This window comes from Sceloporus occidentalis, unplaced genomic scaffold, assembly GCF_023333645.1.
Source record: "Sceloporus occidentalis isolate IW3139 unplaced genomic scaffold, rSceOcc1.0.p SCAF_25, whole genome shotgun sequence".
NCBI classification, from domain to species: Eukaryota; Metazoa; Chordata; class Lepidosauria; order Squamata; family Phrynosomatidae; genus Sceloporus; species Sceloporus occidentalis.
In genome coordinates this window covers 6,170,598-6,194,235 of record NW_028317005.1, presented here as the reverse complement: position 1 = coordinate 6,194,235, position 23,638 = coordinate 6,170,598, and the positions used below count along the sequence as shown (strand labels likewise).

The 23,638-nt window shown below is 43.7% G+C and overlaps 16 non-coding genes across 16 annotated transcripts; all 16 read right to left on the bottom strand.

The window, feature by feature from the left end:
- Nucleotides 1-1,686: 1,686 nt before the first annotated feature.
- Nucleotides 1,687-1,758, bottom strand: TRNAA-UGC (transfer RNA alanine (anticodon UGC)). The gene has a single exon. It is a non-coding gene; the product is annotated as a tRNA-Ala (tRNA).
- Nucleotides 1,759-2,826: 1,068 nt separating this feature from the next.
- On the bottom strand, nt 2,827-2,898 carry TRNAA-CGC (transfer RNA alanine (anticodon CGC)). Its single transcript has one exon. It is a non-coding gene; the product is annotated as a tRNA-Ala (tRNA).
- A 1,924-nt stretch (nt 2,899-4,822) lies between these two features.
- TRNAA-CGC (transfer RNA alanine (anticodon CGC)) lies at nt 4,823-4,894 on the bottom strand. Its single transcript has one exon. It is a non-coding gene; the product is annotated as a tRNA-Ala (tRNA).
- A 524-nt stretch (nt 4,895-5,418) lies between these two features.
- On the bottom strand, nt 5,419-5,490 carry TRNAA-UGC (transfer RNA alanine (anticodon UGC)). The gene has a single exon. It is a non-coding gene; the product is annotated as a tRNA-Ala (tRNA).
- Nucleotides 5,491-6,799: 1,309 nt separating this feature from the next.
- On the bottom strand, nt 6,800-6,871 carry TRNAA-CGC (transfer RNA alanine (anticodon CGC)). Its single transcript has one exon. It is a non-coding gene; the product is annotated as a tRNA-Ala (tRNA).
- A 524-nt stretch (nt 6,872-7,395) lies between these two features.
- TRNAA-UGC (transfer RNA alanine (anticodon UGC)) lies at nt 7,396-7,467 on the bottom strand. Its single transcript has one exon. It is a non-coding gene; the product is annotated as a tRNA-Ala (tRNA).
- A 3,866-nt stretch (nt 7,468-11,333) lies between these two features.
- Nucleotides 11,334-11,405, bottom strand: TRNAA-CGC (transfer RNA alanine (anticodon CGC)). The gene has a single exon. It is a non-coding gene; the product is annotated as a tRNA-Ala (tRNA).
- A 1,261-nt stretch (nt 11,406-12,666) lies between these two features.
- TRNAA-CGC (transfer RNA alanine (anticodon CGC)) lies at nt 12,667-12,738 on the bottom strand. The gene has a single exon. It is a non-coding gene; the product is annotated as a tRNA-Ala (tRNA).
- A 524-nt stretch (nt 12,739-13,262) lies between these two features.
- Nucleotides 13,263-13,334, bottom strand: TRNAA-UGC (transfer RNA alanine (anticodon UGC)). Its single transcript has one exon. It is a non-coding gene; the product is annotated as a tRNA-Ala (tRNA).
- Nucleotides 13,335-14,650: 1,316 nt separating this feature from the next.
- On the bottom strand, nt 14,651-14,722 carry TRNAA-CGC (transfer RNA alanine (anticodon CGC)). The gene has a single exon. It is a non-coding gene; the product is annotated as a tRNA-Ala (tRNA).
- A 1,261-nt stretch (nt 14,723-15,983) lies between these two features.
- On the bottom strand, nt 15,984-16,055 carry TRNAA-CGC (transfer RNA alanine (anticodon CGC)). Its single transcript has one exon. It is a non-coding gene; the product is annotated as a tRNA-Ala (tRNA).
- A 524-nt stretch (nt 16,056-16,579) lies between these two features.
- TRNAA-UGC (transfer RNA alanine (anticodon UGC)) lies at nt 16,580-16,651 on the bottom strand. Its single transcript has one exon. It is a non-coding gene; the product is annotated as a tRNA-Ala (tRNA).
- Nucleotides 16,652-19,911: 3,260 nt separating this feature from the next.
- Nucleotides 19,912-19,983, bottom strand: TRNAA-CGC (transfer RNA alanine (anticodon CGC)). The gene has a single exon. It is a non-coding gene; the product is annotated as a tRNA-Ala (tRNA).
- A 526-nt stretch (nt 19,984-20,509) lies between these two features.
- TRNAA-UGC (transfer RNA alanine (anticodon UGC)) lies at nt 20,510-20,581 on the bottom strand. The gene has a single exon. It is a non-coding gene; the product is annotated as a tRNA-Ala (tRNA).
- A 749-nt stretch (nt 20,582-21,330) lies between these two features.
- On the bottom strand, nt 21,331-21,402 carry TRNAA-CGC (transfer RNA alanine (anticodon CGC)). The gene has a single exon. It is a non-coding gene; the product is annotated as a tRNA-Ala (tRNA).
- Nucleotides 21,403-21,926: 524 nt separating this feature from the next.
- Nucleotides 21,927-21,998, bottom strand: TRNAA-UGC (transfer RNA alanine (anticodon UGC)). The gene has a single exon. It is a non-coding gene; the product is annotated as a tRNA-Ala (tRNA).
- Between the last annotated feature and the right edge of the window lie 1,640 nt (nt 21,999-23,638).

Sequence of the window (23,638 nt, the reverse complement as noted above, 5' to 3'; positions counted from 1 at the left end):
AGAGCCACAGCAGGAAGGTCCATAGACTTCAATACAAAGGCCCTCACTGAAGGGCAGGGCAGGTTCATAAAGGCAGGGCAATCCAGGTAACAAGGCCCAGCTGGATGTAGACTAGGGCTCAACCCAGGTAACAAGGCACACCTGAGTTCTGAGTGCTCCAGAGGATGGAGAGTGGCCACTAGTGGTTGCAGATGTAAACACCACAGGTATAAAAAACCCATGGTTCAGGCAGCAAAAAATTGGTTCCTGACATTCTGTCATACCAGTAAGCACCCATTTGGGTCCCGTTGCTTCGAAATTTCTTTCCATTACCTCCTCCTTTGATCTCACACAGCATATTTACTCCCTTACCCACGCAGTGCTCTCTCACTAATTCTCAGTAACTTCTCTTCCTTCTCTCTAACCACTATACTTCCTATCTTGGTCTCTCGCTTTGCCTCCTCCTACTACTACTACTTTTTTCCAGTGACCTTGCCGATTCCTAAAACTCAGTCTATCCAAAACCGTACTTCTCATTTTCCCCTCCTTCAATACTAACATTCCCTCAAGTTTTTCTCAATGCCAATGGTGCAATCATCTCCTTTCCCCTCACGCTCTCTGCCTTGATATCACCCTTAACTCAGATATGACATCATGTCCGGTGTGGTGGTGACTGGCAGAAGTACAGTTGGAGAATGTCTGAGACAAAGCTGCAGAGGAGGTAAAAAATGCACAAATAAGCTGTGTGAGGGCTCAGACAAGGTCTTTGTGGGCAAAGGTGGCACTCACAACTGTTTGGGGCAAAGGTGGAACTGTGGTAAATGTTTTCTATGAAGTTGGGGGGGATTTTCATAATGGGTTCCTTTGGTTTCTAGTCACGCCATTGTGTTAAATTGAATGAATTAATGAACAGTATTGTTAAATATTGTATGAATATGAAGAGGGTATGCTTAGGGAAGGGTATTTAGATGATGGGGAAATAAAGAATAGGTATAGAGATGATGAGAATTTATGCTAGGGAACATGAAGATAGAGGTGGATGATTGTTGTGCAATATGGGTTGATAATGGTAGGGGATAGAAATGATGGTGGGGAGGAATATGATGATGGGGGTATGAATATGGTGGTTGGGGGATAATGATTGTGGTTGAGTATTGGAATGAATTAGTATGTTGGGGGTATGATGATGGTCAGCCAGTGGATGGATGACATCACACACAGGTTGTTTATTAATTCTTGCCTCCTTAGGGTTATCTAAATAAGGCAAGAAGTCAAATTTATAGCTATAGCAGAAAAGAACAAAAATATGGCTCTTCTGCCTAAAAATCACTTTTTATTTATTCGTTCTTTAGGAGAGCTTCTAGTACAGGCCTGGCTTTCCTGAATTCCCTTCCTGCTTTTGCTCGCTCTGCTGCCACTGGATCAAATCATAATTTACAAGATAATTATTACTATTTTTATGTTCTTTCGTAGACAGATTTAAAAAGCTTGGCAATTTTTTCCCCTTCACTTATATTAAAGATGGAGACGAAACTTATTACAATGACATAGATAGGGGGAAGTCAACTCACTCTTTTTCTTCCAATCCTCGACTATTTGCCACTGAAATTGCGCATGGGTTTGGCTCTTTGTTGTGTATTTTTCCCAGTACATTAATTGCGTTGCTTTTTTTTTTTGGCGTTTTTGTACAAAACTAAACAATTAAGTTGGAGATGCTGGGGATTGAACCCAGGGCCTCATACATGCAAAGCATGCGCTCTACCACTGAGCTACATCCCCTACCGTAGGCTTTTAAAGAGGGTCGGAAACCACTCTATGTATTTTTCCTCTCCAAGCAGCAGACACATGGCTCACTATTTGCACTCAGCCTCACACATGCGAAGCGTGCGCTCTACCACTGAGCTACATCCCAACGACAGGACAGCTAGTGGACTGATAACATCACACACAGGTTGTTTATTCATTCTTGCCTCATTTCGGTTAGCTAAATAAGGCAAGAAGTCAAAATGTATAGCTATAGCAGGAAAGAACTTTTTATTTTATCATCCAACTACGGTATCAAACGAAAGCTCTATCTCTCCTTGAAAAAACAATATATAGATTATATGGGTACACGATTCACAGGAAAAGAGAATCATCGCTAAACCGACATACCCCAAAAATGGCAAAATTGCTCTGGGCTTTGAGGTACCAAAAACCCCTGGGATTGAAGGGGTTAATTGCGTTTTGTTTTTGGTTTTTTTTGCATTTTTGTACAAAACAAACCAATTAAGTTGGAGATTCCGGGGATTAAACCTGGGGCCTCATACATGCAAAGCATACGCTCTACCTTTGAGTTACATCTCCTACCGTTGGTTTTTGTAGAGGGTCGGAAACCACTCTATGTATTTTTCCTCTCCAAGCAGCAGACACATGGCTCAGTATTTGCACTCAGCCCACCTCAGCGCAGCAGGGGGTCGCTATTGTAGTCTGTGGGGAGGATGGGAAACACGGCGGTTCCCTGACTTCTGGCTGAAACCTGCTGGAGATCAGATCCAGGTACACATACTGGCCATAGAGGTCTCTGTCCTGTAAGTCCTGACTCGACGGAGAGTAAAACACCCATAAACCCCCTTCCAAAATGCAGAAACACCAAATCTGTGCAAACTCCACAGTCTTTAGAGTCTCTTTTACTTGGGGAAATATGGCACTCTGTACAAAGGACCATAGTCTGTAGTAAGGAGGCTGGCACTCAATTCTAACTCCCGGAGGCCGTGGCACCAAAGCTTCAGTGACACTAGGCTTTTTTCTGCATTAAATATGTAATTCTTATTTTTTTTGTACATCATTTTATGACTAAAACTATGCTGGAGATACCGGGGATTGAACCTGGGGCCTCACACATGCGAAGCATGCGCTCTACCACTGAGCTACATCCCCACAATAGGGGGGCTGGTGGACTGACGACATCACACACAGGTTGTTTATTCATTCTTGCCTCATTTCGGTTATCTAAATAAGGAAAGAAGTCGAAATGTATAGCTATAGCAGAAAAGAACAAAAATATGGCTCTTCTGCCTAAAAATCACTTTTTATTGAACCCGGGGCCTTATACATGCAAAGCATGCGCTCTACCACTGAGCTACATCCCCTACCGTTGGCTTTTAAAGAGGGTCGGAAACCACTCTATGTATTTTTCCTCTCCAAGCAGCAGACACATGGCTCACTATTTGCACTCAGCCTCACACATGCGAAGCGTGCGCTCTACCACTGAGCTACATCCCAACGACAGGGCAGCTAGTGGACTGATAACATCACACACAGGTTGTTTATTCATTCTTGCCCCATTTCGGTTAGCTAAATAAGGCAAGAAGTCAAAATGTATAGCTATAGCGGGAAATAACTTTTTATTTTATCATCCAACTATGGTATCAAACGAAAGCTCTATCTCTCCTTGAAAAAACAATATATAGTTTATATGGGTACACTATTCACAGGAAAAGAGAATCATCGCTAAACCGACATACCCCAAAAATGGCAAAATTGCTCTGGGCTTTGAGGTACCAAAAACCCCTGGGATTGAAGGGGTTAATTGCGTTTTTTTTTTTGTTTTTTTTTCCATTTTTGTACAAACCAAGCCGATTAAGTTGGAGATGCTGGGGATTAAACCTGGGGCCTCATACATGCAAAGCATACGCTCTACCTTTGAGTTACATCTCCTACCGTTGGTTTTTGTAGAGGGTCGGAAACTCCACAGTCTTTAGAGTCTCTTTTACTTGGGGAAATATGGCACTCTGTACAAAGGACCATAGTCTGTAGTAAGGAGGCTGGCACTCAAACACGGCGGTTCCCTGACTTCTGGCTGAAACCTGCTGCAGATCAGATCCAGGTACACATACTGGCCATAGAGGTCTCTGTCCTGTAAGTCCTGACCCGACGGAGACTAAAACACCCATAAACCCCCTTCCAAAATGCAGAAACACCAAATCTGTGCAAACTCCACAGTCTTTAGAGTCTCTTTTACTTGGGGAAATATGGCACTCTGTACAAAGGACCATAGTCTGTAGTAAGGAGGCTGGCACTCAATTCTCACTCCCGGAGGCTGGCACTCAATTCTCTTATATGGGTACACTATTCACAGGAGAAGAGAATCATCGCTAAACCGACATACCCCAAAAATGGCAAAATTGCTCTGGGCTTTGAGGTACCAAAAACCCCTGGGATTGAAGGGGTTAATTGCGTTTTGTTTTTGTTTTTTTTTGCATTTTTGTACAAAACAAACCAATTAAGTTGGAGATTCCGGGGATTAAACCTGGGGCCTCATACATGCAAAGCACACGCTCGACCTTTGAGTTACATCTCCTACCGTTGGTTTTTGTAGAGGGTCGGAAACCACTCTATGTATTTTTCCTCTCCAAGCAGCAGACACATGGCTCAGTATTTGCACTCAGCCCACCTCAGCGCAGCAGGGGGTTGCTATTGAAGTCTGTGGGGATGATGGGAAACACGGCGGTTCCCTGACTTCTGGCTGAAACCTGCTGGAGATCAGATCCAGGTACACATACTGGCCATAGAGGTCTCTGTCCTGTAAGTCCTGACCCGACGGAGAGTAAAACACCCATAAACCCCCTTCCAAAATGCAGAAACACCAAATCTGTGCAAACTCCACAGTCTTTAGAGTCTCTTTTACTTGGGGAAATATGGCACTCTGTACAAAGGACCATAGTCTGTAGTAAGGAGGCTGGCACTCAATTCTCACTCCCGGAGGCCGTGGCACCAAAGCTTCAGTGACACTAGGCTTTTTTCTGCATTAAAAATGTAATTCTTATTTTTTTTGTACATCATTTTATGACTAAAACGATGCTGGAGATACCGGGGATTGAACCCGGGGCCTCAAACATGCGAAGCGTGCGCTCTATCACTGAGCTACATCCCCACAATACGGTGGCTGGTGGACTGATGACATCACACACAGGTTGTTTATTCATTCTTGCCTCATTTCGGTTATCTAAATAAGGAAAGAAGTCGAAATGTATAGCTATAGCAGAAAAGAACAAAAATATGGCTCTTCTGCCTAAAAATCACTTTTTATTTATTCGTTCTTTAGGAGAGCTTCCAGTGCAGGCCTGGCTTTCCTGAATTCCCTTCCTGGTTTTGCTCGCTCTGCTGCCACTGGATCAAATCATAATTCACAAGATTATTATTACTATTTTTTGTTCTTTCGTAGACAGATTTAAGAAGCTTGGCAATTTTTTCGCCTTCACTTACATTAAAGATGGAGACGAAACTTATTACAATGACATAGATAGGGGGAAGTCAGCTCACTCTTTTTCTTCCAATCTTTGACAATTTGCCACTGAAATTGCGCATGGGTTTGGCTCTTTGTTGTGTATTTTTCCCAGTACATTAATTGCGTTGTTTTTTTTTTTTACGTTTTTGTACAAAACTAAGCAATTAAGTTTGAGATGCCGGGGATTGAACCCGGGGCCTCATACATGCAAAGCATGCGCTCTACCACTGAGCTACATCCCCTACCGAGGGATTTTAAAGAGGGTCGGAAAACCACTCTATGTATTTTTCCTCTCCAAGCAGCAGACACATGGCTCACTATTTGCACTCAGCCTCACACATGCGAAGCGTGCGCTCTACCACTGAGCTACATCCCAACGACAGGACAGCTAGTGGACTGATAACATCACACACAGGTTGTTTATTCATTCTTGCCTCATTTCGGTTAGCTAAATAAGGCAAGAAGTCAAAATGTATAGCTATAGCAGGAAAGAACTTTTTATTTTATCATCCAACTATGGTATCAAACGAAAGCTCTATCTCTCCTTGAAAAAACAATATATAGATTATATGGGTACACTATTCACAGGAAAAGAGAATCATCGCTAAACCGACATACCCCAAAAATGGCAAAATTGCTCTGGGCTTTGAGGTACCAAAAACCCCTGGGATTGAAGGGGTTAATTGCGTTTTGTTTTTGGTTTTTTTTGCACAAAACAAACCAATTAAGTTGGAGATGCCGGGGATTAAACCTGGGGCCTCATACATGCAAAGCATACGCTCTACCTTTGAGTTACATCTCCTACCGTTGGTTTTTGTAGGGGGTCGGAAACCACTCTATGTATTTTTCCTCTCCAAGCAGCAGACACATGGCTCAGTATTTGCACTCAGCCCACCTCAGCGCAGCAGGGGGTCGCTATTGTAGTCTGTGGGGAGGATGGGAAACACGGCGGTTCCCTGACTTCTGGCTGAAACCTGCTGGAGATCAGATCCAGGTACACATACTGGCCATAGAGGTCTCTGTCCTGTAAGTCCTGACCCGACGGAGAGTAAAACACCCATAAACACCCTTCCAAAATGCAGAAACACCAAATCTGTGCAAACTCCACAGTCTTTAGAGTCTCTTTTACTTGGGGAAATATGGCACTCTGTACAAAGGACCATAGTCTGTAGTAAGGAGGCTGGCACTCAAACACGGCGGTTCCCTGACTTCTGGCTGAAACCTGCTGGAGATCAGATCCAGGTACACATACTGACCATAGAGGTCTCTGTCCTGTAAGTCCTGACCCGACGGAGAGTAAAACACCCATAAACCCCCTTCCAAAATGCAGAAACACCAAATCTGTGCAAACTCCACAGTCTTTAGAGTCTCTTTTACTTGGGGAAATATGGCACTCTGTACAAAGGACCATAGTCTGTAGTAAGGAGGCTGGCACTCAATTCTCACTCCCGGAGGCCGTGGCACCAAAGCTTCAGTGACACTAGGCTTTTTTCTGCATTAAAAATGTAATTCTTATTTTTTTTGTACATCATTTTATGACTAAAAGGATGCTGGAGATACCGGGGATTGAACCCGGGGCCTCACACATGCGAAGCGTGCGCTCTACCACTGAGCTACATCCCCACAATACGGTGGCTGGTGGACTGATGACATCACACACAGGTTGTTTATTCATTCTTGCCTCATTTCGGTTATCTAAATAAGGAAAGAAGTCGAAATGTATAGCTATAGCAGAAAAGAACAAAAATATGGCTCTTCTGCCTAAAAATCACTTTTTATTTATTCGTTCTTTAGGAGAGCTTCCAGTGCAGGCCTGGCTTTCCTGAATTCCCTTCCTGGTTTTGCTCGCTCTGCTGCCACTGGATCAAATCATAATTCACAAGATTATTATTACTATTTTTTGTTCTTTCGTAGACAGATTTAAGAAGCTTGGCAATTTTTTCGCCTTCACTTATATTAAAGATGGAGACGAAACTTATTACAATGACATAGATAGGGGGAAGTCAGCTCACTCTTTTTCTTCCAATCTTCGACAATTTGCCACTGAAATTGCGCATGGGTTTGGCTCTTTGTTGTGTATTTTTCCCAGTACATTAATTGCGTTGTTTTTTTTTTTTACGTTTTTGTACAAAACTAAGCAATTAAGTTTGAGATGCCGGGGATTAAACCCGGGGCCTCATACATGCAAAGCATGCGCTCTACCACTGAGCTACATCCCCTACCGTGGGCTTTTAAAGAGGGTCGGAAACCACTCTATGTATTTTTCCTCTCCAAGCAGCAGACACATGGCTCACTATTTGCACTCAGCCTCACACATGCGAAGCGTGCGCTCTACCACTGAGCTACATCCCAACGACAGGGCAGCTAGTGGACTGATAACATCACACACAGGTTGTTTATTCATTCTTGCCTCATTTCGGTTAGCTAAATAAGGCAAGAAGTCAAAATGTATAGCTATAGCAGGAAAGAACTTTTTATTTTATCATCCAACTATGGTATCAAACGAAAGCTCTATCTCTCCTTGAAAAAACAATATATAGTTTATATGGGTACACTATTCACAGGAGAAGAGAATCATCGCTAAACCGACATACCCCAAAAATGGCAAAATTGCTCTGGGCTTTGAGGTACCAAAAACCCCTGGGATTGAAGGGGTTAATTGCGGTTTTTTTTTGTTTTTTTTTGCATTTTTGTACAAAACAAACCAATTAAGTTGGAGATTCCGGGGATTAAACCTGGGGCCTCATACATGCAAAGCATACACTCTACCTTTGAGTTACATCTCCTACCGTTGGTTTTTGTAGAGGGTCGGAAACCACTCTATGTATTTTTCCTCTCCAAGCAGCAGACACATGGCTCAGTATTTGCACTCAGCCCACCTCAGCGCAGCAGGGGGTCGCTATTGTAGTCTGTGGGGAGGATGGGAAACACGGCGGTTCCCTGACTTCTGGCTGAAACCTGCTGGAGATCAGATCCAGGTACACATACTGGCCATAGAGGTGTCTGTCCTGTAAGTCCTGACCCGACGGAGAGTAAAACACCCATAAACCCCCTTCCAAAATGCAGAAACACCAAATCTGTGCAAACTCCACAGTCTTTAGAGTCTCTTTTACTTGGGGAAATATGGCACTCTGTACAAAGGACCATAGTCTGTAGTAAGGAGGCTGGCACTCAAACACGGCGGTTCTCTGACTTCTGGCTGAAACCTGCTGGAGATCAGATCCAGGTACACATACTGGCCATAGAGGTCTCTGTCCTGTAAGTCCTGACCCGACGGAGAGTAAAACACCCATAAACCCCCTTCCAAAATGCAGAAACACCAAATCTGTGCAAACTCCACAGTCTTTAGAGTCTCATTTACTTGGGGAAATATGGCACTCTGTACAAAGGACCATAGTCTGTAGTAAGGAGGCTGGCACTCAATTCTCACTCCCGGAGGCCGTGGCACCAAAGCTTCTGTGACACTAGGCTTTTTTCTGCATTAAAAATGTAATTCTTATTTTTTTTGTACATCATTTTATGACTAAAACTACGCTGGGGATTGAACCCGGGGCCTCACACATGCGAAGCGTGCGCTCTACCACTGAGCTACATCCCCACAATAGGGTAGCTTGTGGACTGATGACATCACACACAGGTTGTTTATTCATTCTTGCCTCATTTCGGTTAGCTAAATAAGGCAAGAAGTCAAAATGTATAGCTATAGCAGGAAATAACTTTTTATTTTATCATCCAACTATGGTATCAAACGAAAGCTCTATCTCTCCTTGAAAAAACAATATATAGTTTATATGGGTACACTATTCACAGGAATAAGGCAAGAAGTCGAAATGTATAGCTATAGCAGAAAAGAACAAAAATATGGCTCTTCTACCACTGAGCTACATCCCCTACCGTGGGCTTTTAAAGAGGGTCGGAAACCACTCTATGTATTTTTCCTCTCCAAGCAGCAGACACATGGCTCACTATTTGCACTCAGCCTCACACATGCGAAGCGTGCGCTCTACCACTGAGCTACATCCCAACGACAGGGCAGCTAGTGGACTGATAACATCACACACAGGTTGTTTATTCATTCTTGCCTCATTTCTGTTAGCTAAATAAGGCAAGAAGTCAAAATGTATAGCTATAGCAGGAAAGAACTTTTTATTTTATCATCCAACTATGGTATCAAACGAAAGCTCTATCTCTCCTTGAAAAAACAATATATAGTTTATATGGGTACACTATTCACAGGAAAAGAGAATCATCGCTAAACCGACATACCCTAAAAATGGCAAAATTGCTCTGGGCTTTGAGGTACCAAAAACCCCTGGGATTGAAGGGGTTAATTGCGTTTTGTTTTTGGGTTTTTTTGCATTTTTGTACAAAACAAGCCAATTAAGTTGGAGATGCATGGCACTCTGTACAAAGGACCATAGTCTGTAGTAAGGAGGCTGGCACTCAAACACGGCGGTTCCCTGACTTCTGGCTGAAACCTGCTGGAGATCAGATCCAGGTACACATACTGGCCATAGAGGTCTCTGTCCTGTAAGTTCTGACCCGACGGAGAGTAAAACACCCATAAACCCCCTTCCAAAATGCAGAAACACCAAATCTGTGCAAACTCCACAGTCTTTAGAGTTTCTTTTACTTGGGGAAATATGGCACTCTGTACAAAGGACCATAGTCTGTAGTAAAGCGGCTGGCACTCAATTCTCACTCCCGGAGGCCGTGGCACCAAAGCTTCAGTGACACTAGGCTTTTTTCTGCATTAAAAATGAGAATCATCGCTAAACCGACATACCCCAAAAATGGCAAAATTGCTCTGGGCTTTGAGGTACCAAAAACCCCTGGGATTGAAGGGGTTAATTGCGTTTTGTTTTTGGGTTTTTTTGCATTTTTATACAAAACAAGCCAATTAAGTTGGAGATGCCGGGGATTAAACCTGGGGCCTCATACATGCAAAGCATACGCTCTACCTTTGAGTTACATCTCCTACCGTTGGTTTTTGTAGGGGGTCGGAAACCACCCTATGTTTTTTTCCTCTCCAAGCAGCAGACACATGGCTCAGTATTTGCACTCAGCCCACCTCAGCGCAGCAGGGGGTCGCTATTGTAGTCTGTGGGGAGGATGGGAAACACGGCGGTTCCCTGACTTCTGGCTGAAACCTGCTGGAGATCAGATCCAGGTACACATACTGGCCATAGAGGTCTCTGTCCTGTAAGTCCTGACCCGACGGAGAGTAAAACACCCATAAACCCCCTTCCAAAATGCAGAAACACCAAATCTGTGCAAACTCCACAGTCTTTAGAGTCTCTTTTACTTGGGGAAATATGGCACTCTGTACAAAGGACCATAGTCTGTAGTAAGGAGGCTGGCACTCAATTCTCACTCCCGGAGGCCGTGGCACCAAAGCTTCAGTGACACTAGGCTTTTTTCTGCATTAAAAATGTAATTCTTATTTTTTTTCAGTACATTAATTGCGTTGTTTTTTTTTTTGGCGTTTTTGTACAAAACTAAGCAATTAAGTTGGAGATGCCGGGGATTAAACCTGGGGCCTCATACATGCAAAGCATACGCTCTACCTTTGAGTTACATCTCCTACCGTTGGTTTTTATAGGGGGTCGGAAACCACTCTATGTATTTTTCCTCTCCAAGCAGCAGACACATGGCTCAGTATTTGCACTCAGCCCACCTCAGCGCAGCAGGGGGTCGCTATTGTAGTCTGTGGGGGGGATGGGAAACACGGCGGTTCCCTGACTTCTGGCTGAAACCTGCTGGAGATCAGATCCAGGTACACATACTGACCATAGAGGTCTCTGTCCTGTAAGTCCTGACCCGACGGAGAGTAAAACACCCATAAACCCCCTTCCAAAATGCAGAAACACCAAATCTGTGCAAACTCCACAGTCTTTAGAGTCTCTTTTACTTGGGGAAATATGGCACTCTGTACAAAGGACCATAGTCTGTAGTAAGGAGGCTGGCACTCAATTCTCACTCCCGGAGGCCGTGGCACCAAAGCTTCAGTGACACTAGGCTTTTTTCTGCATTAAAAATGTAATTCTTATTTTTTTTGTACATCATTTTATGACTAAAACGATGCTGGAGATACCGGGGATTGAACCCGGGGCCTCACACATGCGAAGCGTGCGCTCTACCACTGAGCTACATCCCCACAATACGGTGGCTGGTGGACTGATGACATCACACACAGGTTGTTTATTCATTCTTGCCTCATTTCGGTTATCTAAATAAGGAAAGAAGTCGAAATGTATAGCTATAGCAGAAAAGAACAAAAATATGGCTCTTCTGCCTAAAAATCACTTTTTATTTATTCGTTCTTTAGGAGAGCTTCCAGTGCAGGCCTGGCTTTCCTGAATTCCCTTCCTGGTTTTGCTCGCTCTGCTGCCACTGGATCAAATCATAATTCACAAGATTATTATTACTATTTTTTGTTCTTTCGTAGACAGATTTAAGAAGCTTGGCAATTTTTTCGCCTTCACTTATATTAAAGATGGAGACGAAACTTATTACAATGACATAGATAGGGGGAAGTCAGCTCACTCTTTTTCTTCCAATCTTCGACAATTTGCCACTGAAATTGCGCAATTAAGTTGGAGATGCCGGGGATTAAACCTGGGGCCTCATACATGCAAAGCATACGCTCTACCTTTGAGTTACATCTCCTACCGTTGGTTTTTGTAGGGGGTCGGAAACCACTCTATGTATTTTTCCTCTCCAAGCAGCAGACACATGGCTCAGTATTTGCACTCAGCCCACCTCAGCGCAGCAGGGGGTCGCTATTGTAGTCTGTGGGGAGGATGGGAAACACGGCGGTTCCCTGACTTCTGGCTGAAACCTGCTGGAGATCAGATCCAGGTACACATACTGGCCATAGAGGTCTCTGTCCTGTAAGTCCTGACCCGACGGAGAGTAAAACACCCATAAACCCCCTTCCAAAATGCAGAAACACCAAATCTGTGCAAACTCCACAGTCTTTAGAGTCTCTTTTACTTGGGGAAATATGGCACTCTGTACAAAGGACCATAGTCTGTAGTAAGGAGGCTGGCACTCAAACACGGCGGTTCCCTGACTTCTGGCTGAAACCTGCTGGAGATCAGATCCAGGTACACATACTGACCATAGAGGTCTCTGTCCTGTAAGTCCTGACCCGACGGAGAGTAAAACACCCATAAACCCCCTTCCAAAATGCAGAAACACCAAATCTGTGCAAACTCCACAGTCTTTAGAGTCTCTTTTACTTGGGGAAATATGGCACTCTGTACAAAGGACCATAGTCTGTAGTAAGGAGGCTGGCACTCAATTCTCACTCCCGGAGGCCGTGGCACCAAAGCTTCAGTGACACTAGGCTTTTTTCTGCATTAAAAATGTAATTCTTATTTTTTTTGTACATCATTTTATGACTAAAACGATGCTGGAGATACCGGGGATTGAACCCGGGGCCTCACACATGCGAAGCGTGCGCTCTACCACTGAGCTACATCCCCACAATACGGTGGCTGGTGGACTGATGACATCACACACAGGTTGTTTATTCATTCTTGCCTCATTTCGGTTATCTAAATAAGGAAAGAAGTCGAAATGTATAGCTATAGCAGAAAAGAACAAAAATATGGCTCTTCTGCCTAAAAATCACTTTTTATTTATTCGTTCTTTAGGAGAGCTTCCAGTGCAGGCCTGGCTTTCCTGAATTCCCTTCCTGGTTTTGCTCGCTCTGCTGCCACTGGATCAAATCATAATTCACAAGATTATTATTACTATTTTTTGTTCTTTCGTAGACAGATTTAAGAAGCTTGGCAATTTTTTCGCCTTCACTTATATTAAAGATGGAGACGAAACTTATTACAATGACATAGATAGGGGGAAGTCAGCTCACTCTTTTTCTTCCAATCTTCGACAATTTGCCACTGAAATTGCGCATGGGTTTGGCTCTTTGTTGTGTATTTTTCCCAGTACATTAATTGCGTTTTTTTTTTTTTTTACGTTTTTGTACAAAACTAAGCAATTAAGTTTGAGATGCCGGGGATTGAACCCGGGGCCTCATACATGCAAAGCATGCGCTCTACCACTGAGCTACATCCCCTACTGTGGGCTTTTAAAGAGGGTCGGAAACCACTCTATGTATTTTTCCTCTCCAAGCAGCAGACACATGGCTCACTATTTGCACTCAGCCTCACACATGCGAAGCGTGCGCTCTACCACTGAGCTACATCCCAACGACAGGGCAGCTAGTGGACTGATAACATCACACACAGGTTGTTTATTCATTCTTGCCTCATTTCGGTTAGCTAAATAAGGCAAGAAGTCAAAATGTATAGCTATAGCAGGAAAGAACTTTTTATTTTATCATCCAACTATGGTATCAAACGAAAGCTCTATCTCTCCTTGAAAAAACAATATATAGTTTATATGGGTACACTATTCACAGGAGAAGAGAATCATCGCTAAACCGACATACCCCAAAAATGGCAAAATTGCTCTGGGCTTTGAGGTACCAAAAACCCCTGGGATTGAAGGGGTTAATTGCGTTTTGTTTTTGGTTTTTTTTGCATTTTTGTACAAAACAAACCAATTAAGTTGGAGATTCCGGGGATTAAACCTGGGGCCTCATACATGCAAAGCATACACTCTACCTTTGAGTTACATCTCCTACCGTTGGTTTTTGTAGAGGGTCGGAAACCACTCTATGTATTTTTCCTCTCCAAGCAGCAGACACATGGCTCAGTATTTGCACTCAGCCCACCTCAGCGCAGCAGGGGGTCGCTATTGTAGTCTGTGGGGAGGATGGGAAACACGGCGGTTCCCTGACTTCTGGCTGAAACCTGCTGGAGATCAGATCCAGGTACACATACTGGCCATAGAGGTCTCTGTCCTGTAAGTCCTGACCCGACGGAGAGTAAAACACCCATAAACCCCCTTCCAAAATGCAGAAACACCAAATCTGTGCAAACTCCACAGTCTTTAGAGTCTCTTTTACTTGGGGAAATATGGCACTCTGTACAAAGGACCATAGTCTGTAGTAAGGAGGCTGGCACTCAAACACGGCGGTTCCCTGACTTCTGGCTGAAACCTGCTGGAGATCAGATCCAGGTACACATACTGACCATAGAGGTCTCTGTCCTGTAAGTCCTGACCCGACGGAGAGTAAAACACCCATAAACCCCCTTCCAAAATGCAGAAACACCAAATCTGTGCAAACTCCACAGTCTTTAGAGTCTCTTTTACTTGGGGAAATATGGCACTCTGTACAAAGGACCATAGTCTGTAGTAAGGAGGCTGGCACTCAATTCTCACTCCCGGAGGCCGTGGCACCAAAGCTTCAGTGACACTAGGCTTTTTTCTGCATTAAAAATGTAATTCTTATTTTTTTTGTACATCATTTTATGACTAAAACGATGCTGGAGATACCGGGGATTGAACCCGGGGCCTCACACATGCGAAGCGTGCGCTCTACCACTGAGCTACATCCCCACAATACGGTGGCTGGTGGACTGATGACATCACACACAGGTTGTTTATTCATTCTTGCCTCATTTCGGTTATCTAAATAAGGAAAGAAGTCGAAATGTATAGCTATAGCAGAAAAGAACAAAAATATGGCTCTTCTGCCTAAAAATCACTTTTTATTTATTCGTTCTTTAGGAGAGCTTCCAGTGCAGGCCTGGCTTTCCTGAATTCCCTTCCTGGTTTTGCTCGCTCTGCTGCCACTGGATCAAATCATAATTCACAAGATTATTATTACTATTTTTTGTTCTTTCGTAGACAGATTTAAGAAGCTTGGCAATTTTTTCGCCTTCACTTATATTAAAGATGGAGACGAAACTTATTACAATGACATAGATAGGGGGAAGTCAGCTCACTCTTTTTCTTCCAATCTTCGACAATTTGCCACTGAAATTGCGCAATTAAGTTGGAGATGCCGGGGATTAAACCTGGGGCCTCATACATGCAAAGCATACGCTCTACCTTTGAGTTACATCTCCTACCGTTGGTTTTTGTAGGGGGTCGGAAACCACTCTATGTATTTTTCCTCTCCAAGCAGCAGACACATGGCTCAGTATTTGCACTCAGCCCACCTCAGCGCAGCAGGGGGTCGCTATTGTAGTCTGTGGGGAGGATGGGAAACACGGCGGTTCCCTGACTTCTGGCTGAAACCTGCTGGAGATCAGATCCAGGTACACATACTGGCCATAGAGGTCTCTGTCCTGTAAGTCCTGACCCGACGGAGAGTAAAACACCCATAAACCCCCTTCCAAAATGCAGCAACACCAAATCTGTGCAAACTCCACAGTCTTTAGAGTCTCTTTTACTTGGGGAAATATGGCACTCTGTACAAAGGACCATAGTCTGTAGTAAGGAGGCTGGCACTCAAACACGGCGGTTCCCTGACTTCTGGCTGAAACCTGCTGGAGATCAGATCCAGGTACACATACTGACCATAGAGGTCTCTGTCCTGTAAGTCCTGACCCGACGGAGAGTAAAACACCCATAAACCCCCTTCCAAAATGCAGAAACACCAAATCTGTGCAAACTCCACAGTCTTTAGAGTCTCTTTTACTTGGGGAAATATGGCACTCTGTACAAAGGACCATAGTCTGTAGTAAGGAGGCTGGCACTCAATTCTCACTCCCGGAGGCCGTGGCACCAAAGCTTCAGTGACACTAGGCTTTTTTCTGCATTAAAAATGTAATTCTTATTTTTTTTGTACATCATTTTATGACTAAAACGATGCTGGAGATACCGGGGATTGAACCCGGGGCCTCACACATGCGAAGCGTGCGCTCTACCACTGAGCTACATCCCCACAATACGGTGGCTGGTGGACTGATGACATCACACACAGGTTGTTTATTCATTCTTGCCTCATTTCGGTTATCTAAATAAGGAAAGAAGTCGAAATGTATAGCTATAGCAGAAAAGAACAAAAATATGGCTCTTCTGCCTAAAAATCACTTTTTATTTATTCGTTCTTTAGGAGAGCTTCCAGTGCAGGCCTGGCTTTCCTGAATTCCCTTCCTGGTTTTGCTCGCTCTGCTGCCACTGGATCAAATCATAATTCACAAGATTATTATTACTATTTTTTGTTCTTTCGTAGACAGATTTAAGAAGCTTGGCAATTTTTTCGCCTTCACTTATATTAAAGATGGAGACGAAACTTATTACAATGACATAGATAGGGGGAAGTCAGCTCACTCTTTTTCTTCCAATCTTCGACAATTTGCCACTGAAATTGCGCATGGGTTTGGCTCTTTGTTGTGTATTTTTCCCAGTACATTAATTGCGTTGGTTTTTTTTTTTACGTTTTTGTACAAAACTAAGCAATTAAGTTTGAGATGCCGGGGATTGAACCCGGGGCCTCATACATGCAAAGCATGCGCTCTACCACTGAGCTACATCCCCTACTGTGGGCTTTTAAAGAGGGTCGGAAACCACTCTATGTATTTTTCCTCTCCAAGCAGCAGACACATGGCTCACTATTTGCACTCAGCCTCACACATGCGAAGCGTGCGCTCTACCACTGAGCTACATCCCAACGACAGGACAGCTAGTGGACTGATGACATCACACACAGGTTGTTTATTCATTCTTGCCTCATTTCGGTTAGCTAAATAAGGCAAGAAGTCAAAATGTATAGCTATAGCAGGAAAGAACTTTTTATTTTATCATCCAACTATGGTATCAAACGAAAGCTCTATCTCTCCTTGAAAAAACAATATATAGTTTATATGGGTACACTATTCACAGGAGAAGAGAATCATCGCTAAACCGACATACCCCAAAAATGGCAAAATTGCTCTGGGCTTTGAGGTACCAAAAACCCCTGGGATTGAAGGGGTTAATTGCGTTTTGTTTTTGGTTTTTTTTGCATTTTTGTACAAAACAAACCAATTAAGTTGGAGATTCCGGGGATTAAACCTGGGGCCTCATACATGCAAAGCATACGCTCTACCTTTGAGTTACATCTCCTACCGTTGGTTTTTGTAGAGGGTCGGAAACCACTCTATGTATTTTTCCTCTCCAAGCAGCAGACACATGGCTCAGTATTTGCACTCAGCCCACCTCAGCGCAGCAGGGGGTCGCTATTGTAGTCTGTGGGGAGGATGGGAAACACGGCGGTTCCCTGACTTCTGGCTGAAACCTGCTGGAGATCAGATCCAGGTACACATACTGGCCATAGAGGTGTCTGTCCTGTAAGTCCTGACCCGACGGAGAGTAAAACACCCATAAACCCCCTTCCAAAATGCAGAAACACCAAATCTGTGCAAACTCCACAGTCTTTAGAGTCTCTTTTACTTGGGGAAATATGGCACTCTGTACAAAGGACCATAGTCTGTAGTAAGGAGGCTGGCACTCAAACACGGCTGTTCTCTGACTTCTGGCTGAAACCTGCTGGAGATCAGATCCAGGTACACATACTGGCCATAGAGGTCTCTGTCCTGTAAGTCCTGACCCGACGGAGAGTAAAACACCCATAAACCCCCTTCCAAAATGCAGAAACACCAAATCTGTGCAAACTCCACAGTCTTTAGAGTCTCATTTACTTGGGGAAATATGGCACTCTGTACAAAGGACCATAGTCTGTAGTAAGGAGGCTGGCACTCAATTCTCACTCCCGGAGGCCGTGGCACCAAAGCTTCTGTGACACTAGGCTTTTTTCTGCATTAAAAATGTAATTCTTATTTTTTTTGTACATCATTTTATGACTAAAACTACGCTGGGGATTGAACCCGGGGCCTCACACATGCGAAGCGTGCGCTCTACCACTGAGCTACATCCCCACAATAGGGTAGCTTGTGGACTGATGACATCACACACAGGTTGTTTATTCATTCTTGCCTCATTTCGGTTAGCTAAATAAGGCAAGAAGTCAAAATGTATAGCTATAGCAGGAAATAACTTTTTATTTTATCATCCAACTATGGTATCAAACGAAAGCTCTATCTCTCCTTGAAAAAACAATATATAGTTTATATGGGTACACTATTCACAGGAATAAGGCAAGAAGTCGAAATGTATAGCTATAGCAGAAAAGAACAAAAATATGGATCTTCTACCACTGAGCTACATCCCCTACCGTGGGCTTTTAAAGAGGGTCGGAAACCACTCTATGTATTTTTCCTCTCCAAGCAGCAGACACATGGCTCACTATTTGCACTCAGCCTCACACATGCGAAGCGTGCGCTCTACCACTGAGCTACATCCCAACGACAGGGCAGCTAGTGGACTGATAACATCACACACAGGTTGTTTATTCATTCTTGCCTCATTTCTGTTAGCTAAATAAGGCAAGAAGTCAAAATGTATAGCTATAGCAGGAAAGAACTTTTTATTTTATCATCCAACTATGGTATCAAACGAAAGCTCTATCTCTCCTTGAAAAAACAATATATAGTTTATATGGGTACACTATTCACAGGAAAAGAGAATCATCGCTAAACCGACATACCCTAAAAATGGCAAAATTGCTCTGGGCTTTGAGGTACCAAAAACCCCTGGGATTGAAGGGGTTAATTGCGTTTTGTTTTTGGGTTTTTTTGCATTTTTGTACAAAACAAGCCAATTAAGTTGGAGATGCATGGCACTCTGTACAAAGGACCATAGTCTGTAGTAAGGAGGCTGGCACTCAAACACGGCGGTTCCCTGACTTCTGGCTGAAACCTGCTGGAGATCAGATCCAGGTACACATACTGGCCATAGAGGTCTCTGTCCTGTAAGTTCTGACCCGACGGAGAGTAAAACACCCATAAACCCCCTTCCAAAATGCAGAAACACCAAATCTGTGCAAACTCCACAGTCTTTAGAGTTTCTTTTACTTGGGGAAATATGGCACTCTGTACAAAGGACCATAGTCTGTAGTAAAGCGGCTGGCACTCAATTCTCACTCCCGGAGGCCGTGGCACCAAAGCTTCAGTGACACTAGGCTTTTTTCTGCATTAAAAATGAGAATCATCGCTAAACCGACATACCCCAAAAATGGCAAAATTGCTCTGGGCTTTGAGGTACCAAAAACCCCTGGGATTGAAGGGGTTAATTGCGTTTTGTTTTTGGGTTTTTTTGCATTTTTATACAAAACAAGCCAATTAAGTTGGAGATGCCGGGGATTAAACCTGGGGCCTCATACATGCAAAGCATACGCTCTACCTTTGCGTTACATCTCCTACCGTTGGTTTTTGTAGAGGGTCGGAAACCACCCTATGTTTTTTTCCTCTCCAAGCAGCAGACACATGGCTCAGTATTTGCACTCAGCCCACCTCAGCGCAGCAGGGGGTCGCTATTGTAGTCTGTGGGGAGGATGGGAAACACGGCGGTTCCCTGACTTCTGGCTGAAACCTGCTGGAGATCAGATCCAGGTACACATACTGGCCATAGAGGTCTCTGTCCTGTAAGTCCTGACCCGACGGAGAGTAAAACACCCATAAACCCCCTTCCAAAATGCAGAAACACCAAATCTGTGCAAACTCCACAGTCTTTAGAGTCTCTTTTACTTGGGGAAATATGGCACTCTGTACAAAGGACCATAGTCTGTAGTAAGGAGGCTGGCACTCAATTCTCACTCCCGGAGGCCGTGGCACCAAAGCTTCTGTGACACTAGGCTTTTTTCTGCATTAAAAATTTAATTCTTATTTTTTTTGTACATCATTTTATGACTAAAACTACGCTGGAGATAACGGGGATTGAACCCGGGGCCTCACACATGCGAAGCATGCGCTCTACCACTGAGCTACATCCCCACAATAGAGTAGGTGGTGGACTGATGACATCACACACAGGTTGTTTATTCATTCTTGCCTCATTTTGGTTATCTAAATAAGGCAAGAAGTCGAAATGTATAGCTATAGCAGAAAAGAACAAAAATATGGCTCTTCTGCCTAAAAATCACTTTTTATTTATTCGTTCTTTAGGAGAGCTTCAAGTGCAGGCCTGGCTTTCCTGAATTCCGTTCCTGGTTTTGCTCACTCTGCTGCCACTGGATCAAATCATAATTCACAAGATTATTATTACTATTTTTTGTTTTTTCGTAGACAGATTTAAGAAGCTTGGCAATTTTTTCGCCTTCACTTATATTAAAGATGGAGACGAAACTTATTACAATGACATAGATAGGGGGAAGTCAGCTCACTCTTTTCCTTCCAATCTTTGACAATTTGCCCCTGAAATTGCGCATGGGTTTGGCTCTTTGTTGTGTATTTTTCCCAGTACATTAATTGCGTTGTTTTTTTTTTTTTTGCGTTTTTGTACGAAACTAAGCAATTAAGTTGGAGATGCCGGGGATTGAACCCGGGGCCTCATACATGCAAAGCATCCGCTCTACCACTGAGCTACATCCCCTACCGTGGGCTTTTAAAGAGGGTTGGAAACCACTCTATGTATTTTTCCTCTCCAAGCAGCAGACACATGGCTCAGTATTTGCACTCAGCCCACCTCAGCGCAGCAGGGGGTCGCTATTGTAGTCTGTGGGGAGGATGGGAAACACGGCGGTTCCCTGACTTCTGGCTGAAACCTGCTGGAGATCAGATCCAGGTACACATACTGGCCATAGAGGTCTCTGTCCTGTAAGTCCTGACCCGACGGAGAGTAAAACACCCATAAACCCCCTTCCAAAATGCAGCAACACCAAATCTGTGCAAACTCCACAGTCTTTAGAGTCTCTTTTACTTGGGGAAATATGGCACTCTGTACAAAGGACCATAGTCTGTAGTAAGGAGGCTGGCACTCAAACACGGCGGTTCCCTGACTTCTGGCTGAAACCTGCTGGAGATCAGATCCAGGTACACATACTGACCATAGAGGTCTCTGTCCTGTAAGTCCTGACCCGACGGAGAGTAAAACACCCATAAACCCCCTTCCAAAATGCAGAAACACCAAATCTGTGCAAACTCCACAGTCTTTAGAGTCTCTTTTACTTGGGGAAATATGGCACTCTGTACAAAGGACCATAGTCTGTAGTAAGGAGGCTGGCACTCAATTCTCACTCCCGGAGGCCGTGGCACCAAAGCTTCAGTGACACTAGGCTTTTTTCTGCATTAAAAATGTAATTCTTATTTTTTTTGTACATCATTTTATGACTAAAACGATGCTGGAGATACCGGGGATTGAACCCGGGGCCTCACACATGCGAAGCGTGCGCTCTACCACTGAGCTACATCCCCACAATACGGTGGCTGGTGGACTGATGACATCACACACAGGTTGTTTATTCATTCTTGCCTCATTTCGGTTATCTAAATAAGGAAAGAAGTCGAAATGTATAGCTATAGCAGAAAAGAACAAAAATATGGCTCTTCTGCCTAAAAATCACTTTTTATTTATTCGTTCTTTAGGAGAGCTTCCAGTGCAGGCCTGGCTTTCCTGAATTCCCTTCCTGGTTTTGCTCGCTCTGCTGCCACTGGATCAAATCATAATTCACAAGATTATTATTACTATTTTTTGTTCTTTCGTAGACAGATTTAAGAAGCTTGGCAATTTTTTCGCCTTCACTTATATTAAAGATGGAGACGAAACTTATTACAATGACATAGATAGGGGGAAGTCAGCTCACTCTTTTTCTTCCAATCTTCGACAATTTGCCACTGAAATTGCGCATGGGTTTGGCTCTTTGTTGTGTATTTTTCCCAGTACATTAATTGCGTTGGTTTTTTTTTTTACGTTTTTGTACAAAACTAAGCAATTAAGTTTGAGATGCCGGGGATTGAACCCGGGGCCTCATACATGCAAAGCATGCGCTCTACCACTGAGCTACATCCCCTACTGTGGGCTTTTAAAGAGGGTCGGAAACCACTCTATGTATTTTTCCTCTCCAAGCAGCAGACACATGGCTCACTATTTGCACTCAGCCTCACACATGCGAAGCGTGCGCTCTACCACTGAGCTACATCCCAACGACAGGACAGCTAGTGGACTGATGACATCACACACAGGTTGTTTATTCATTCTTGCCTCATTTCGGTTAGCTAAATAAGGCAAGAAGTCAAAATGTATAGCTATAGCAGGAAAGAACTTTTTATTTTATCATCCAACTATGGTATCAAACGAAAGCTCTATCTCTCCTTGAAAAAACAATATATAGTTTATATGGGTACACTATTCACAGGAGAAGAGAATCATCGCTAAACCGACATACCCCAAAAATGGCAAAATTGCTCTGGGCTTTGAGGTACCAAAAACCCCTGAGATTGAAGGGGTTAATTGCGTTTTGTTTTTGGTTTTTTTTGCATTTTTGTACAAAACAAACCAATTAAGTTGGAGATTCCGGGGATTAAACCTGGGGCCTCATACATGCAAAGCATACGCTCTACCTTTGAGTTACATCTCCTACCGTTGGTTTTTGTAGAGGGTCGGAAACCACTCTATGTATTTTTCCTCTCCAAGCAGCAGACACATGGCTCAGTATTTGCACTCAGCCCACCTCAGCGCAGCAGGGGGTCGCTATTGTAGTCTGTGGGGAGGATGGGAAACACGGCGGTTCCCTGACTTCTGGCTGAAACCTGCTGGAGATCAGATCCAGGTACACATACTGGCCATAGAGGTGTCTGTCCTGTAAGTCCTGACCCGACGGAGAGTAAAACACCCATAAACCCCCTTCCAAAATGCAGAAACACCAAATCTGTGCAAACTCCACAGTCTTTAGAGTCTCTTTTACTTGGGGAAATATGGCACTCTGTACAAAGGACCATAGTCTGTAGTAAGGAGGCTGGCACTCAAACACGGCTGTTCTCTGACTTCTGGCTGAAACCTGCTGGAGATCAGATCCAGGTACACATACTGGCCATAGAGGTCTCTGTCCTGTAAGTCCTGACCCGACGGAGAGTAAAACACCCATAAACCCCCTTCCAAAATGCAGAAACACCAAATCTGTGCAAACTCCACAGTCTTTAGAGTCTCATTTACTTGGGGAAATATGGCACTCTGTACAAAGGACCATAGTCTGTAGTAAGGAGGCTGGCACTCAATTCTCACTCCCGGAGGCCGTGGCACCAAAGCTTCTGTGACACTAGGCTTTTTTCTGCATTAAAAATGTAATTCTTATTTTTTTTGTACATCATTTTATGACTAAAACTACGCTGGGGATTGAACCCGGGGCCTCACACATGCGAAGCGTGCGCTCTACCACTGAGCTACATCCCCACAATAGGGTAGCTTGTGGACTGATGACATCACACACAGGTTGTTTATTCATTCTTGCCTCATTTCGGTTAGCTAAATAAGGCAAGAAGTCAAAATGTATAGCTATAGCAGGAAATAACTTTTTATTTTATCATCCAACTATGGTATCAAACGAAAGCTCTATCTCTCCTTGAAAAAACAATATATAGTTTATATGGGTACACTATTCACAGGAATAAGGCAAGAAGTCGAAATGTATAGCTATAGCAGAAAAGAACAAAA